We start from the raw sequence: 6,171 nt of genomic DNA on the forward strand, positions 1-6,171 counted from the left end.
TGGTTAAGCATCTGACTCTTGGTTTCAAGAGGTGATCCCACGGTTTCATGAGTTCAAGCCCTATATCAGGCTCTGTGCTAGGAGCATGGAGTCTGCTTGGGATTCTCTCCCTCCCTCTCTCTCTGCCCCTCTGCCACTCACACTATCTCTGTCTCTCAAAAGAAATAAATAAACTCAAAAAAAAAAAGAATGGTGCTTGTTGTGATGAGCACTGGGTGTTGTATGTAAGTGATGAATCACTGAACTGTACTTCTGAAAACAGTATTGCACTGTATATTAACTAACTAGACTATAAATTGAAAAAAAAAATTTAATGAAAATGAAAACACAACCCAAAGAATGGGAGAAAATATTTACAAATCATGTATCTAACAAAGGCCTAGTATCCAAAATATGTAAAGAACATTTACCACTCAACAACAAAAAGATAGATAACCCAGTTAAGGAATGGGCCAAGGACTTGAATGGACATTTCTTCAAAGAAGACAAATGGTCAACCAGGACAAAAAGAGACGTTCAGCATCATTAGTCATCAGCAAATGCAAATCAAAACCACTCACTAGGATGGCTATAATAAAAAAGATGGACCATAATAAGTATTGGCAAGGATATGAAAAATTGGAACCCTCATACCCTGTTGGTAGAATGTAAAATGGTGTAGCCACCTTAGAAAACAGTTTGGCTAAACACAGAGTTACCATATGACCCAGTATTTTCATTCCTAGATGTATACTGAAGAGAATTGAAAACTCATGTCCACAGAAGAATTTGTATACAAACGTTCAGAGTAGCAGTAATCATAATAGCTAAAAAGTGGAAACAACCCAATTCCTCATCAACTGATGAACAGATACACAAATGTGATATATCTACACAATAGAATATTACTAGGCTATAAAAATAAATGAATTACTGATACACACAACAGATGAACATTAGAAATACTAGGCTAAGTTAAAGAAGCCAGACCCAAAAGCTGTGTATCACTCCCTTTACATGAAATGTCCAGAATAGGCAAATTCATAGAAACAGAAATTGGGGTAGTGGTTTACAGGGAGAGAAGAATGGTAAGTATATGCCAGTGAGTATGAGGTTTCTTTTTGGGGGGATGAAATGTTCTAAAATTGGATCATGGTGATGACTGCACAATTCTAGGAATATAAACCCTAGAGAATTATACACTTTAAAAGGGTGAATTTGCTGTGGCAGCAGGCACATCCTTGACTTTATAGAACAATGCTGTTGAGTTGATGGGCCTGTACATGGGGTTGAAAATGCTCTGCCAAAAACCTCATCATTGGTGCCAAGGACCACACAACCACTCAGATGGTGGCAGAAGTTGACAGGGTGACAGGTTCAACAGCCAGTTTAAAACCTATGCTATCTGTGGGGCCATTGGCAGGATGGGGGAGTCAGATGACTCTATCCTCCTACCAGGCAAGGCCCACAGCATCGTTTCAAAGAACATCTAACTGGAGAGGATCACAGATGTGGAATATCTATCATAAACAAATAGCAAGCAAATAAATAAATAAGTAGCACAAATGAAAAGTGAATTTTATGGCATCTGAATTATATCTCAATCAAGCTGTTATTTTTCAAATGTCCGGTACACAGTAGGTATTTAATAAATATTGTTGATTTCATTCCCATCAGCCTAAATTCAGATACCAGAGCTGAGGCTATTTCCTGCCCAGGGTTTAACAACTTTTGTCCCCTTCTGCAGCATCTGGTGGGAGTGCCTGAGGGCTTCCAGTGAAGGAAATTGGAAATAGCTGTCCAGGTTATTGGGCTGGGAGGAGGAGCTGGTAAAGAAAAGGGAATCCAAAATTAGGAAACAGATGCAGCTTCTCTCAACAGAGGCCATTCTAGTCAATAAACCAAGGGGAAAAGTGGAAAATAGAACTTGAGACAAGAGACCAGAGGTTTGGGATCTGAAGGCAACGTAATTCAATGAACAGCTTCTTATATCCCCCTCCCTGAGTTTCATTTGTCTGCCCGCTTGATTTCTCATAGAGCAAGGACAGGGATCCCACTGCTTATACTCAAGTTGATTCAGTCATTTTACTGCCAGGAAACTGTATCTTTTCCTGTTTCATTGAGATGTACTTGACATGTAACTATTCCTTTTAGGTGTATGACATGATGGTTTGATATATGTATATGTTGTGAAATGATCACCGCAATAAGTTTAGTTAACATCTATGACTCCATATAGTTAGAATTTTTTTTCTTGTGATGAGAACTTTCAAGGTATGCTCTCTTGGCAACTTCCAAAAGTATAATGTGTTAACTATAGTCTCAAAGATGTATATTACATCCCCAGAACTTATTTATCTTATGTTTTAAATAAATAATTATATTACTAGGCATGGTAATAAAGAACAACAAATGAGAGTTGAATTTCTACAATATTGGGTCCCCTATCCTGAGTATAAGTGAAAAACACAGTGGCAATTTATTGTGCTATATTAGCAATACAGGTAACACAATCTGTTTATAGGTAAACAGATATAATTGGACTGCTTAAGTCTTCATTCAATGCAATCTTTTATGCAGATAAAGAATATTATATATTTATTAATTTAACTAATACCATTAAACAAATCCTTGTGGGAATAGAACTAAAACATATTCAGAACCGATTGTTTACTGGGCACTGTGAATTAAGCACTGTCACAAATGTGACCCAGAGATAAAGCCTAAGAGAGAGCTTTTGAATCTTACGACTGGATAACAGTGGCCTTTGAAAAGCAGTTTCATTAGAGAGGTGAACCAGAATTGGAAGGATTATAGTGAATGTGTAGTGAAAAAGTAAAAGTAAAGGTGTGGACTCCTTTTCCAAGTCTAGCAGTAAAAGGAAGAACAGATGAGATAGCTTGAGGAAGAGGCAAGGCAAAAAAATTATAGTAACTCATTTCTCTGATTATTTAATATGGGCCCAATGTAGATAGTTTGGAAGAACAGAGAAAGTATAGAGAAGTATACAGGAGTATAACATTGTATATACATTTCCGTATACAGAAAGTATACAGAAGTATAACAGAAAAATAAAATAAAATGATTTATGATCTTTACATAAAAATAAACAAACTACAAAGCTACATTTTCTGTGTCAATTCCTATCAAAGAAACTTGAATAATAAATTATTTAAAAGCTGGTATACAATTTAGATTTCTAACTAATCAAAGTATATTTCTATTAAAGTTAAAGAAAGGGGCACTTGGGTGGCTCAGTCATTTGAGTATCCAACGTTGGCTCAGGTCATGATCTCACAGGTTCCTGAGTTGGAGCCCTTACTGCTGTCAGCGCAGAGCCCACTTCGGATCTTCTGTCTCCCTTTCTCTGCCTTTCCCCCCGCTTATGTGCTCTTCATCAAGAATGAATAAATATTAGGGACACCTGGATGGCTCGGTCGGTTGAGTGTCTAACTTAACCTCAGCTCAGGTCATGATCTTGTGGTCCATGGGTTCAAGCCCCATGTCAGGCTCTGTGCTGACAGCTCGGAGCCTGGAGCCTGCTTCGGATTCTGTGTCTCCCTCTCTCTCTGCCCCTCCCCCGCTTGCACTCTTTGTCTCTCTCTCTCTGTGTCTGTCTGTCTCTCTCTCTCTGAAAAATAAATATTAAAAAATTTTTAATACAAAAATGAATAAACATTAAAAAATAAAGACAAAGAAGGAAAGGACAAAAAGTGACTTTTCTTTTATGGCAGATGTTTAATTTGAAGGAAACGTATGGAAGTAACTGAAGCCATTTGGTACTACTTAGACATTATTTTGCTTGTTGACAACAATAAACTTTTGTTGACAGAAGTAGATCTAATCACAAGAAAAAAAGTTCCTAACTATGTGTGGTGGTAGATGTTAACTAGACTTACTGTGGTGATTTTTTTTGCAGTGTATACATATATTGAATCATTATGTTGTACACCTGAAACTAACAATGTTATATGCCAATTATATCTCCATTTTAAAAATAATAAAAATTTAAAAATGTAAAGGAGCAAACCAAAAAAATTGCATTCCATTCCCATATAACAATCCATTCCATTCCCATATAATATTCAAAATTATGGACTTCATTTACATTTTAGGTTCTCCTCCCCACATTTGGCTCAGATCTGCTGCACCCATGGCAGCCTGCAGGCAGAGAAGCCACAAGTCAGGAAAGGGAGTATGAATTACTTCTTCTCTCCCTTCCATTACCCTTCTACTGCTCCTCCCACAGCGTTATAGCTCTCCAAGGCTGGCATGCAGAGAGCAAGGAGAGGAAAGCAGGGCAGAAGAATTCTCACTTAACTGATGCTGATGCTGGCTGCCGCTGGCTCCTTTTAGACTTGGAAGACTTGTCAGTCTGGTTTTTTTCTCTCCTGGAAGGTGTTTGGGTTTCTTGCAAACCCTATCACTACCACTGCGGGGATCTCAAATCCATTTCTATTCCAGCTAGTCATTTGTGACTTCTTCCATACCCTGAGGTATCCACTTTGGGCCGTCTGTTCCTCAGGTTTCCACTTGGACAGGAACTAAGACCACTCAGGTTGACTTTTGTCACGTTATCCACCTAGACCTGATCCTTGGGAACCATGAAAACTCTTGCACTGTGACAGACTCTAAAATGGCAGCTACTTCCCAAACTACAGCCATTGACCGCTTCCTCTAAGCTCTCAGTCCTTTATTTAAATTTTTCAGGAATAATTCTGACACCAGTCTTGTGTCTCCCAAACTGTGCGAGACACGTATTAAGCTCTTTAGGTGGTTTCCGTAAGTTCCTCTCTCTTGCCTTCAGCTGAAGGGGAAGCACCTGTACCTTCACACTCTTCCCACCATGTATGGTATCATCATACTTATAAATTTATATAAAATTATATGTGCATATATTTACATTTTTAAATAAAAAATAAATACGACAAGGTCATAAGAAAGAGTCAGGCACAGTGCCAGGAAGATTATAAGCATGAATGAAGGTTAGCTATTATTGCTAAATATTAGTTTTTCTGAAAGGTCATTTATATGATTGTTAAGAAATGGAGAATAAAAGAGTCATCTTTAGAAGACCTGGCTAGCTACACGCCAGGAAACCAATTCCCTTTATTAAAATAAAATTAAAAATATTAAGGACTATGCCTTCTGACATATTTTTACAACAAAGATGGTGTAACATGTTAAGAGAGATCAATCCATCTGCAGAGGCAAAGGAGGTTTTACCAAAACATGAACCACTAAGAAAGAAAAACTAGACATACGTGGCACAGCATGTTGAAAATGGTTAGGATTTAAAACAAATTTTAAAAAAAGCAGGATGGTACAGTTAATTGAGCAATTTTGGTGCCATCTCAATATTTTTTTATAAACAAGGTGGAATATAAATGAAATAAACTATAATAGCTCTAATTTTTCCTTGCAGATCACATAATGGACATGGCAGAAGCAATTGGTGGGGGATAAAAATGGCTGACGTGATCAGATTGCCATGTTCTTATTATATGGGACATCCAGACCTAGCCAGAGATATTCATGCACTCAGTATCCATGCCTTCATTCAAAAAATATGCACCTACTACGTATGAGGTGTTCTCTTTAGAGCCTGTGATGGATATAAACAAATATGACACAGTAATTGGCCTTAAGGCATGTACGGTCTAGTTGCAAAAGATAAACAAAGCATGCTGTCTTTCAATTTAGAAATTTTGTGTAAAACTAAACTAACTAGGTAGAGTGTTAGGTATTTATCATTAGAAGAAACATTTGCTGTTACCATCAAATTCTATGTATTTTCAAATTCTAGGTGCTTGTTTTCAAGTTTGTAGCTGTTGAGTAGTAGATAAAAGATGCATATGGTAAAAAAGAATGATTCAAATGATACAAAAGAGTATTGGTTTTAAAATATCACGTTTATATGCATTTCTTATATACCATGATATAAGAAATGCCCTAATTTTCAAAGATACTAGTTTTTACTTCTTTAGCCTATTGTTTCATTTCCTTCTCTAATTTACTTCAACCCCCATGGCACGCAATATGCAGAACTTGATCGGTTATATTTCAGGGCAGCCTAACACTTGGCCACATGCCATTCCCTGTTCTCTTTACAGAAATTCTGCAGTGTTTTCTCTAAATGTTTTTTTTCCTATGATATAATCTATCTTCTTTTTTTGTTGTTGTTGCTCCCTC

General features: G+C 37.1%; 1 pseudogene; it reads left to right on the forward strand.

The window, feature by feature from the left end:
* The first annotated feature begins 1,001 nt into the window (after positions 1–1,001).
* Positions 1,002–1,515, forward strand: LOC123583631 (annotated as a pseudogene).
* Positions 1,516–6,171: the final 4,656 nt, after the last annotated feature.

This window comes from Leopardus geoffroyi, chromosome B3, assembly GCF_018350155.1.
Source record: "Leopardus geoffroyi isolate Oge1 chromosome B3, O.geoffroyi_Oge1_pat1.0, whole genome shotgun sequence".
NCBI classification, from domain to species: Eukaryota; Metazoa; Chordata; class Mammalia; order Carnivora; family Felidae; genus Leopardus; species Leopardus geoffroyi.